The 12,956-nt window shown below is 39.1% G+C and overlaps 1 protein-coding gene across 7 annotated transcripts in view; it reads left to right on the top strand.

Annotated features, from left to right (window-relative positions):
• Positions 1-12,956, top strand: part of LOC127430085 (glutamate receptor 4-like) — a 133,914-nt gene that overhangs the window by 37,147 nt on the left and 83,811 nt on the right. The gene's annotated exons all lie outside the window — the stretch shown is intronic.

The following is a 12,956-nucleotide window of genomic DNA, read 5'->3' on the forward strand; positions in this document are numbered from 1 at the left end:
TCCAGGCCTGTAAAAGTCATGGAAATTAAAAAATATATTTTACTTTATTTTTATTTTTTTGTTGTTGTTTTACTCTGGCCTCAAATAATTCATATGCTAGAAATTGCTCTTGTGCGATGGAAAACTTGCTTGCAAGCCGTTACAATTTCCAATTTTTCAATGAATCGTTCTTTAAGTCCGTTTTTTAACCCTCCTAAACTGTTCAAAAAATGGTCAACACCTTGGCTGTTTGCGGTCATTTTTGACCGGATACAATAAAGGTGTACCCCCCTTTTTTTATGAAATGTTATAACTAACTTTCCTGACGTAGTAACAATAAAATTATGCACTTCTTTTGGGATTTTAGGTTATTTAGATCTTATTTACATGTAATGGTGTTTTATTAACAAAGTTCAGGAGGAGCAAGTTCATTTAATCCGACTAATCACACAACCAGAGTAAGAGTATATAACCAGCTGCTTACCTCTACGTAGCATTGAGAGTTTCTGGTATCCCAACTTCTCCTCCTATCTATTCCACCAATACTAATTCAGTCCGGGAGGGGCATTCGAGCTCAGGTTAAGTCTCGAGCCTTGAGCCCTCCACCAGGGACAGCAAGCCACATATGTTTACACTATCCTCACTGCAGGATTACATTAACTTGCGAACTACTGAACATTTTTCAATTTCACAGGCAATTGCATATGCAAATAAGCAACTTCACTACAGTAAAAATCTACACTTCTATAAGTTTAAACAAAGTAAATATGAGAATGTGTCATGTATTGGGGCAGATTGCTGCCATCTGGTGAGAAAAAGAAAAATAACATGACTTGAAAATCATGTTGTGACAATAATAGCAACTAGTGCAGCTGCAGGGTTCTATGCAGCCATGCCATTGTTCTTTATCACTGGAGTCAAGCAATTGTTCTAGGGTCTCATGAACAGTATAGCATTTCGCCATGGTGCTGCCACAGAATGAACTGTGAGCAATGCCCAAGAGGCCACATTTATTACTCAAAGCTGTGGGAAAGTTTCTTTGTTTCCATAACAAAAAGGTGCAGTGTTTTGTCTGGAAGGCACCTAACCACATATACTGGGGTCAGACTCAGATATTTTTGTTCTTTGATCTGTTTGATGTGTGCCTGTGCATGCATGCGTGTGTGTTTGTGTGTGTGTGTGTGTGTGACACCCATTTATTTATCTCTCTCTTTGTGTGACTGTGTGACACCCATTCATCTCTCTCTCTCTCTCTCTCTCTCTCTCTCTCGCTCTGTCTGTCTGTCTCTCTCTCTCTGTGTGTGTGTGTGTGTGTGTGTGTGTGTGTGGGCAGGTTTAAGTGGTTTACGAGGACTTTTTTTTTAGGTTACAAACTGGTAATTACAAGGGTATTATGCTATAAATGTGGTTTATGAGGACATTTCTTGTGTCCCCATAATTCAAATCGCTTAAAAAAACATACTAAACGATGTTTTATTGAACATTTAAAAATGCAGAAAGTTTTTTGTGAGGGTTAGGTTTAGGGGTAGGGTTAGGGTTAGGGTTAGGGGATAGAATCTATAGTTCATACAGTATAAAAATCATTATGTCTGTGGAGAGTCCTCATAATGATAGCTGCACCAACATGTGTGTGTATGTTTTGTGGGGGTGGGGGGGGGGGGGGGGCGACTGTGTGTGTGTGCATTCTGCATGTGACTGTGTGTGTGTTCTGCATTCTGGCTGTGTCATAGTCTAACCCATTAATTTCTCTCTCTCTCTCTCTCTCTCTCTCTCTCTCTCTCTCTCTCTCTCTCTCTGTGTAAGTGTGTCGGTGTGTGTGTGTGTGTGTGTGTGTGTGTGTGTGTGTGTGTGTGACACTTTTGCACTCTGGATGTTTTATAGTCTCACCCCTTCATTACTGTGTGTGTTCGTTCAGCATTGTGGCTGATATATAGATTGTATTCAACACATATTTAAAAAAAATTTGCTCTGTGTTAGGGTCTTTCCCATTCATTTCCTATGGTCGGTCAATTTTGACCACTAACAGCCAAGGTGTCGCATTTTTTTTTTTTTTTTATGACCACTTAGACTCATTGAATGAAGTCACATTTTTTTTATTTTGTTCAGATTGCCTATCTAAATAAAGTCACTATGTTTTGAACCACTCAGACTGAGGAAACCATTTTTATTTAATGAAATCGGTCAAAAATGACCGAACAGCCCAAGCATAAATATAAACACATACAGGGCAGCTGCCTGTAGCTCTCTCTCTCTCGAACTGCAGCATCATCATTGCACTTATCCCTCTCCTCGGCTGATTAGCCTGATTTGGGGCCGGGGTGTGCATGGTCACGGCCCGGCCCGCCCTCCTCATCACATGCTATTAATGTTTTTCTATTTTTAGTATTAAACCACATTGGACACAAATTGACATTTCAGCGAACTTGACGTGAGTTTTAAAGTCGATTTTTAAAAGATTTCTAATTTTCATTACCTTGGACAAACTTATTTTTCCATGACCCCTAAATCAAAATGATTTTTAAACATCTTTATCCAGGGCCAGGGATGGAAACCCTGATCCTGCATGGCTTCTCTTGTAATGTCAGTGAAAAGGGACTGATAAGCTCTGAAATGACATGCACAAAAAAAGCAAAAGTTTTATTAAAAAAAGGTCCATATATCTAATGCACTATATTCCAACCCTACCATACCATGTGACAGCTTTGTGTGACGAACATACCAAACTTTTGACATATTCACTGAAAATCTTCTACTCTGCTGTAGCTCTCTTTTCATAGTTTTGGCAGAGAGGAGATTTACAGTGAATAATGACTTAAATTGTGATCTGTTCCTCACAAAGTTATCATATGGCTTTAAAATATTACTGTATTTCTTAAATGAGTCACTTTCATTATATGGAAAGAGAAGCCAGGAACTCCCCTTTTGTGTACCACAGAAGAGAGAAATATGAATTTGGAACAACATGAGTAAATGATGACAGAATTATCATTTTTGGGTGAACTATTCCTATAAGCTCTGTATTGTGCCAGCGTATGCCCTTTGTATGGCCAAAGAATGCCTGAGATCTCCTGCCTGCTGTCGTCCCGTTCTTCTTCCGTGGCGTTGAGGTCAGTGGAGCGTTAACTGCTCATCCTCGAGCCCAGAGCGGCGTGGGCCGCAAGCCAGTCACGCACTCATCCGTGATCTTCTGCTTAAAGCTGAGAAAGAGAAGCTAATGGATCAACTCACATCCAACCCCCTCCTACCTCACCCTTCGGTTTTTCCCCTTCATCTTCATTTTCTCCTCTCTTGCTTAATAAGTGCTGATGTTTGAATTTGACCGCTAGTCCCTTAAGTCGCCTACGTCTGAGTTGCCGTTGATTCCAAGGACGATGCAGCATCTTTTTTCCTTGTCAATTTTGGATCGTTCCTTTGTTTGTTCCTCTGGCTTTGTTGACTCTTCTGTTCCCCTGGGTGCTGAGGAGTGTTCTCTGGCTCGGAGGCACTTGGATTGACCTCACACCTCTGTCAGCGGGTCTGCATTGCAGAGACCTCACTTGAGTAGCCTGCTAAAATGTTTTCGATCTCACTCTAGTGCACATGAGAAACGGCTAATCACAAGGAAATGTTCTGCCTGTCTGGAGATGTTATTATCATTGGGAAGCTGTGATATGGAGTCAGTATGGCTATGGATGAAAGATGTTTTTTCTTATAAACTTCAAAGTCCAATTAAAGTGATGTAATTTGTATGGTTCTTGTAGCTCACCTGATGTGCTAGCAACATCAAGATCATGGGTTTGATTCCCAGGGAATACAAAAACTGATAAAAAATATGTACTTTAAAAGCACTAAGTCGTTTTAGATAAAAGTGTCTAATAATTTCTGCACTAGCGTCACCAAATGGAATTTCAGATGTAAAAACCATTGTCAAAAAGGTTTCCTGAACACTCCCCTTCGATCAAACAGACAGTCCCGCCATGGCATTGGATGAGCCAATGTTGCTATCTTGGATTAGTCGGGATGTTCAGACAAACAGGGCTGTGTTTCCCAAAAGCATTGTTAGCCTAAGTAGATTGTAAAAACCATTGGCACCAATAGTTTCTACGATCAACTTAAAACACACAGTATCGTCACAGAACCATTGTGTTTAAATGTATTTATTTATTTATTTATTTTTGAGGAGGCTGTGAGGGATAGATGCACAGTCATGGGTTGCAGATCATGTTTAAAGATCACAACCCATGTTTTCAAAAACCAAGGTATTTAAAAGTACAACCCATTCAATAGACTGTATTTCTAACCCTCACATCCTTGTTTTTATTTAAATTATAGGGAATATATTCTGGGTTCAATACGAGTTGGGCTCAGTTGACAGCATTACATAATGCTGATTACAACATAAATACATTTCAACTCATCCCTCCTTTTCTTTAAAAAAAAATTAATAATAATCTGGGTTTCAGTGAGGCACTTCCAATGGAAGTCAATGGGGCCAATCCGTAAACATTTAAATATTCACTGTTTCAAAAGTATAGCGACAAGACGTAAACAATATGCATGATAACATGATTTCAGTGTGATAAAATCACTTACAAACCTTTTCTGTGTTAAATTTTAATTTGATTATACAAATTCATTGCCATGACAAAGTAACACTTTAAACCCTTAAAGGACCGAAAAAAAAAAAAAACCCTGAATGATTTAAACAGCTTTACAGCTCAAATAATACAAGAGTTTTAACAGAAGAATTAATGTAAGTTATTTTATAAAATTATAAGCTTCACATTTCTGTTTTTAAACCCTCCAAAAATTGGCCACTTTTATTGTAAGTGCCTCACTGTAACCTCCATTATTGATTCGCAAAAAGCTGTTTTAAAATTTCCAGATGCAACCGCTGTGACAGAGATATGATTTAAAATATAATCTAATGAAGATCTTATACCATGTGAGATATAAACAGGATCCCGTTTCCACCACACTGAAATAATGTAATATTTCTAAAATTGTCTTTGCATTTATTTGGACTGCAGTAGATAACTTGTTCCACTGATACTGGCTTTTATCAAGTTTGAATACTAAATTAAATTATATTAAAGTCAAATATTATTATTTACTGTATGCAGACCAATTATTTTAGTAAAGATGAATTTTGCATGTCTGAGGATAATTAATATTTTTATATGCAACATTTTTTAGGCTGTAGAAGTGTGTTAAGCATGTGAGGATTTGTATTCATCAACCTGTTACATGTACAACATAATCATACAGGCAAATTAAGTTAAAACTTTTTTTGCAGATAGTTCAGAAAGAACCTACATAAATTATTATATTAAATAATGCTTTAAAGATAATTAAAACTGCAGGGCTGGTCATATCCAGGAAGTACGGTTGCCTGCGGTGGGACGTCACAGTAATTTTATCTATGGCCCAATTTATACCTGGTATTAAGATGCGTTTTGGGCATTCCGATCACAAGTAGTCAGGTGAAGTATATCACCATTTACACCCTGTCATAATATCAAATCAAAATCAAATCAAATCACTTTTATTGTCACACAGCCATATACACAAGTGCAATGGTGTGTGAAATTCTTGGGTGCAGTTCCAATCAACATAGCAGTTGTGACAGTGATGAGACATATACCAATTTACAATAACATCAAATTACCACAGCACAACTTAAAGTCTAATATACACATAATTACACACAACAATATACAAATAATAACATACACTGTACAGTATACAATACACACAATATAGATACACATTATTCAATAAAAAAAAATAAAAAAGTATATATAGTAGTATATATAGAATGTACAGTAGGTTGTATTGTACTGTATTGACATTCAGGCTGTCAGTTGATAGTAAGAGAGAATATAATGTAATAATAATATAATTTATGACAGTCCTGTGTGAGATATAAGAGTAAGAGTAATAAAGTGCAGTGCTGATGTATTTTGATCGTGGGAGATCAAGAGTTCAAAAGTCTGATTGCTTGGGGGAAGAAGCTATCATGGAGTCGGCTGGTGCGGGTCCTGATGCTGCGATACCGCCTGCCTGATGGTAGCAGTGAGAACAGTCCATGGCTCAGGTGGCTGGAGTCTCTGATGATCCTCTGAGCTTTTTTCACACACCACCTTGTATATATTTCCTGGAGTGAGGGAAGCTCACCTCCGATTATGTTTCTGTCAGTTCGCACCACCCTTTGCAGTGCTTTGCGGTTGTGGGTTGTGCTATTGCCGTACCAGGCAGAGATGCAGCCAGTCAGGATGCTCTCTACAGTGCAGGTGTAGAACCGTGTGAGGATGTGGCGGTTCATTCCAAACTTCCTCAGCCATCTCAGGAAGAAGAGGCACTGATGAGCCTTCTTCACAACGACTTCAGTGTGGATGGACCATGTGAGTTCCTCAGTGATGTGGACACCCAGGAACTTGAAGCTGCTGACTCTCTCCACTGGTGCTCCATTGATGGTGCTGGGACTGTGTTCTCTGTCTTTTCTTCTGAAGTCCACCACAAGCTCCTTTGTCTTACTGACATTGAGGGAGAGGTTGTGCTCCTGACACCAGTGTGTCAGAGTGTGCACCTCCTCTCTGTAGGCTGTTTCATCATTGTCAGTGATCAGACCTACCACCATTGTGTCATCAGCAAACTAAATGATGGCATTGGAGCTATGTGTTGCCACACAGTCATGTGTGTACAAGGAATACAAGAATGGGCTGAGAACTCAGCCCTGTGGGGCTCCAGTGTTGAGGGTCAGTGATGAGGAGATGTTGCTGCCTATTCTAACCACCTGGCATCTGCTTGACAAGAAGTCCAGGATCCAGCTGCACAGCAAGCTGTTTAAGCCCAGAGCCCGGAGTTTCTCATCTAGCTTGGAGGGCACTATGGTGTTGAAGCTGAGCTGTAGTCTACAAACAGCATTCTCACATAAGTGTTCTTTTTTTCCAGGTGGGAGAGAGCAGTGTGTATTATAGATGCAATGGCATCATCAGTGGAGCGGTTGTTGCTGTAAGCAAACTGCAATGGGTCTAAAGAGAGAGGCAGCACAGAGCAGATGTAATCTCTGATTAGTCTCTCAAAGCATTTGCTGATGATGGGGTTCAGAGCAACAGGATGCCAGTCATTTAAGCAAGTTATTTTTGATTGCTTTGCAACAGGCACAATGGTAGTGTTTTAAAGCATGTGGGGACTACAGACAAATAGAGGGAAAGGCTGAAAATGTCTGTAAAAACACCAGCCAGCTGGTTCGCGCACGCTCTGATGACGCGGCCCGGAATGCCGGATATTCACCCGTCGGAAGGATCGGGTTACATCCGCTACAGAGACAGAGAGTGAACTAACCTCTGTAGCTTCGGCCGCAAGAGCTCTCTCCGCGAGGGCGGTGTCATTTCCCTCAAAACGAGCATAAAAAGTATTTAGCTCATCCGGGAGAGAGGCAGCGGTGTTCATGGCAGAGTTTTTATTCCCTTTAAAGTCCGTGATGATGTTAATTCCCTGCCACATGCTTCTAGAGTTGGTGGTGTTAAACTGTCCTTCAATCTTGTTCCTGTACTGGCGTTTTGCTGTTCGGCTTGTTTATGCTCCTCCGCATTCCCGGTATTGAAAGCGGAGGTCCCCACATTAAGTGCCGTGCGAACATCGCTATGTATCCATGGCTTCTGGTTCGGATAGATCCGTGTTGTTCTGGTTGGAACTACGTCCTCCAAGCACTTTTTGATGAAACACATTACGCTATCAGCGTAAAGCTCGATGTCGTCATCAGAGGTGGACCGGAACATCTCCCAGTCCTTGTAATCAAAGCAGTCCTGTAGCGTAGAGTCTGATTGGTCCGACCAGCACTGGATCATTCTGAGGGTGGGTGTTTCCTGTTTCAGTTTCTGCCTGTAAACTGGCAGAAGCAGAATAGAAGAGTGGTCCAATTTTCCAAATGGTGGGCGGGGGAGGGATTTGTAGCCATCCCGGAAGGGAGAGTAACAATGGTCCAAAACACTGTCCTCTCGTGTGTTGAAACTAATGTGCTGGTGGTATTTTGGTGCGACTGATTTGAAACTGGCTTTATTAAAGTCCACGGTCACAATGAACACGGCCTCAGGGTGCGCGGTTTCCTGCTCACTTATACTCCCATACAGTTCCTTGAGCGCCCGGTCTGTGTCGGCTTGTGGTGGGATGTACACAGCTGTGATAATGACCGCTGTGAATTCCCTCGGTAGCCAGAATGGTCGACACAGAAGCATGAGAAATTCCAGATCAGGAGAGCAGAAAGACTTGATAGAATGTACGTTCCTCTGATCACACCAGGATTTGTTGATCATAAAACATACACCACCACCTCTGCTTTTACCTGAGAGGTCTTTCACTCTGTCCACTCGGTGCACGGAGAACCCCGTGGGTTCAATGGCTGAGTCTGGAATCTCCGCAGACATCCAAGTTTCTGTTAGGCAGATAATGCAGCAGTCCCTCGTCTCTCGTTGGAAAGAGATCCGCACTTTCAGCTCGCAGAGTTTGTTATCCAGAGACTGAACATTTGCCAGTAGAATAGTGGGTAGCGGGGGTAGTGTGTTTTACTCTGATGAGAACGCCGGCTCTGTTTCCCCTTTTCCTCCTGCGTTTCCGCGGCCGTGCAGCCCAGACAAAGGGCTCCGATTGCGTGTTTGTAAACAGCGGGTCGGCATTGAGGAATTTGAAGTCATAATAAGGCAGACAACATCCAAGACAAAAAACATAAGAAATGTGAACAAAACAAACAAAACACTACCATGTTGTGTCGGAGCTCGCAACGCAGCAACCATACTCGGCGGCATCTTGAGTCCATGCACCTTTTTTGAACATTTGTGTTGAGATTTCGAGTGGAGGGTCTCGGATTTCATGATGACATACATCAATCACTTTGCCAGTGTGTTACTGCGTGATAATAAAACACAAAAAGTAAAAGAACAAAAAGAAAGCATGAAAAGAATTGATGCACCATTTCTCCCAATTATACTTGCAGTGCTGGAATCTGCTCAGCTATGAAAAACCAGATATTATCAACAGATCAGCTAACATCTCCACTTACAGGCCCAGCATAACTGATGAAGCCATCGCTACTGGCACGCTCACTTTAGCAGAGAAACTGACCATCTGGCAGTCTGGACTGAATGCATTAGCAATTTGTTCCAGCTACCGCTCTGCGCTAGCTTACTGGTTTGAGACTCAGGGAAGTTTCTCGCTAGGCTTGTGTGATGAGGAAGAGGGCGTGGCCGGGGCCGTGATGGAGCACGGCCGACGCTGAATCAGCCGATCAGCGGGAGAGCGAGATAAAGGGCAGCCGGAGATGCCAGCTAGAGAGAGAGAGAGAGAGAGAGATTGCGTGTGTGTCTGTGTTTGTTTATGTTTGTTTTATGTTTTATCATTAAATGTTATGTTTAATGTTCAGCCGGTTCCCGCCTCCTCCTTGCCCATCCTTATAATGTTACAGTTTTCCTTTTGAAAACTGACTTTACGCTAAATAAAATACTATTGTACGGCTTACTGCACAGTGTTTCCTGTATACAGCCTCCTATTTCCCAGTAAAAGTGTGTGAAACAGTATGCAATGAAAAACGTTAAACAGCAGCTAGCTTGCTGTCACGTCTTCATACATTACATGTTTAATTTCAACGAGTGGCATCCATTTTCATCTTAAAAATATATACGGTCACACAGAAAAACCTTTTTCTTAGTCAGAATTTTTTTTTGAAAAGATTTATTTCTGTCATGTTTTCCAGTAATCTTAACGTTCTTAAAACTAATCTTAAAAGATACATTGGTAACACTTTATAATAACTTTCATTAATAAATAATTTACAAACATTATGTAATGCTTAACAGATCATTAGATAATGTATATTCAGATAGTTAGACATGTTAGATAATGTGCTTGTTAATGTTTACTAATAAATGTAACTAACATTAACTAATGATCTTTTAAGCATTATGTAATGTAAATTCAAATGCTTACAATTGTTATTAAACTTTCATTCCTATATGGCTTTGCACTTTTTAACATATAGAAATTATCTTAACAAATGTACATAATGATGAACATTTGTTAATGTACATTTGAATACTTAATTCAAACTAAAAACAGAAATGATTCATACATGAGGTCATGCATTTTTTTACATTCACAAATGTTTTCAGAAATGATTAGTTTTGTTTGTTTGTTTCTCCACTTCACACAGTATTCATGTTTACAAATGATTCCTTAATGCCACTGTTTGTTTGTTAATGTAAGCATGCTTTTAATATTTGCACATCTTTACAAAATTAATTAAATGTATTAATCATTTGATCATATTTTTGCAGTACTCAATCTAAAGTTGAGACTATTGATACTTTGTAAATGTTTATAAAGGTTTAGTAATGATTATTAACTATATTTATGAGCATTGGATTTTGAGCTACTGTAACAAAGTTTGTGTAAGGGGTGGTTTGTTAAATTTAGTTGTGCTTAATACAGATATCAACAACACATAATAACAAGAACAGCCTACATTGATAGAAATACTGTTTCAGTTCAATTCAATTCAAACAATTCAAGTAAACGGGTGCCATCAGGCTGCTGGCTACTTTAAATCGTTGCTTCCGGCCAGAGCTGGAATGTTGTTTGAAATGAACTAACTCTTGCGTGACGTTCGTTCCTCTGTTGTATTCAAAGCGCGCGCTTCTGACTTCTTGCGTCAACGCCTCATTGCGCTTAAGTCACTGATGTGTCGACTGCTGGCAGGAAGCGATTTTTTAAAGTTAATAAAGTTTTAATTATCGATTTGTTTCTTACACCAACCTATTGATTTGCTTCAGAAGACATTCATTGATTGACTGGAGTCGTGTGGATTACTTTTATGCTGTTTAAATATGCCTTTTGGACAGTCAAATAGCCAGCAGCCTGATGGCACCCATTTACTTGCATTGTATGAACAAAAAGAGCTGAAATGTGCTTATAAAAATCTTCACTTTGGTTCTGCTGAAGAAGGAAAGTCATATACATCTGGGATGGCTTAAAGGTAAGTAAATCATGAGAGGATTTTCATTCTTGGGTGAACTAACCCTTTAATCATTTGACAAACGTAATATGGTCATGTGAAAACAATGTAGCATACTACGGTTTTAAACGTTTATGCATTAATTTTTGTTCAAGTCCTTTCACATACTATATTGTATGAGAATATTCAATGTATACTGTATTTCATTCCGAACAAATTGCACTGGTTGTATGAGCAATTTACATTTTGTCAAATCTAGTACGTCACCCAGGTATTCCACACATCCAGAATATTCTCACATTGTGTAGATTATACACACTGCATACTTCTGTCTTTCAAAACAGCAGGTGGTCTGTCATTCATATATATGCATTTATAATATACACAAGAGTGAGAGTATGCAATGCAAGGTGAATTCTCTCCCTAAACAGACTGCGGATTGTGTAAGAGGGATCCTCCACGTCTCTGTCGACAGTCTGTGTTTACTCAAAGGACAGCTGGTGTGATTTCATTATTTCACCAAACATATCCTCTGTGTGTGTGTGCGTGTCAGCTAATGGTCATCTGTGTTGTTTCTGTGCATTTGCTTTGTGTTATATCTGTTGTTCTGAAAAAAGGAACCTGCACACACACACACAAACATACACACAACCGTGCGCTTGTCCTGGTGTCCAAAGTCCTGCGGTGCAACTAAGGGCCAAATTAAAGGACATCTGTTGCTCTTGGCTGGCATAACTGGCACACTTCTGCAGAATACACAAGGGAAATTTGGACCGGAGACAAAGCAAGAGTGGACAGAGCTCACACACACAAACACACACCTGTAGACAGGTTTGTGGAGTAACGGAATACATGTAACGGGATTACATATTTAAAATACTAAATATAAGTAACTATATTCCACTACAGTTACAATTTAAATAATTGGTAATTATAATACAGTTACATTCAAAAAGTATTTTGATTTGTCATTTTATTGTCATTTGTTTCATTTAACATTTAGTCCTATCAGATGGAAAACATTTATACATATAAATGATGCGATCCACAGTGCATTTGAACAGCGGTGAAACACTTTCTTATGATGTTACATTCATACGAGCAGACAGAGAAGTAAGTTTGAAGTAAGTTTGGAGCACAAGAAATAGAGCTTTACGCTAAGCTAAAATGCTATTTCTAGACATTTTGCATGTACATTACCAGACACAATCATATTTTTTTATCAAGAAAATTCACGTTGGATCATAATTTCTTTTTTTTTTCTAGTAAGACCTTTGATATTTGGGCAAAAATCATATTCTTGATGATAATTTTTGTATTGTTTTCTTGTAAAAATATCTAAAAATCCTTAAAACAAGATCAGTTTGATTTATCTTGTTTTAGAAACAACACTGCATAAGATATTTAGGTTTTTCAGAGAATGTATTTTTAATGTGTATTTTGTCTTACTGTACTGGCAGAGTTTTTATAGTCAAAACAAGTGAAATAATCTACCAGTGCTGAAGAAGTAATCCAAAGTATTTCGAATATGTTACTGACCTTGAGTAATCTAACGGAATATGTTACAAATTATATTTTACAGCATGTATTCTGTAATCTGTAGTGGAATACATTTCAAAAGTAACTCTCCCAACCCTGCATATGGATTACTTTTATGCTGCCTTTATGTGCTGTTTAGACCTTCTGAGTTCTGATCACCATTCACTTGCATTGTGAGGACCAACAGAGCTGAGATATTCTTCTAAAAATCTTCATTTTTATTCAACAGTAGAAGGAAAGTCACACACATCTGGGATGGCATGAGGGTGAATAAATGACAAGAGAAGTTTCATTTTTGGGTGAACTATGCCTTTAAAACAAGAAAAAAAACTGTTTGCCTGTGGGGTATGAAAAATTTGTTTTCTCTTTGTTTTTGTTTTTTACCCCAATGGTAGATAGTTTTTTTCTTGTTATAAATGTGACAATGTTTTGTTTTTGTTTTTTTTGTTTT

The sequence above is a fragment of the Myxocyprinus asiaticus genome, chromosome 39, assembly GCF_019703515.2.
Source record: "Myxocyprinus asiaticus isolate MX2 ecotype Aquarium Trade chromosome 39, UBuf_Myxa_2, whole genome shotgun sequence".
Taxonomy (NCBI): domain Eukaryota; kingdom Metazoa; phylum Chordata; class Actinopteri; order Cypriniformes; family Catostomidae; genus Myxocyprinus; species Myxocyprinus asiaticus.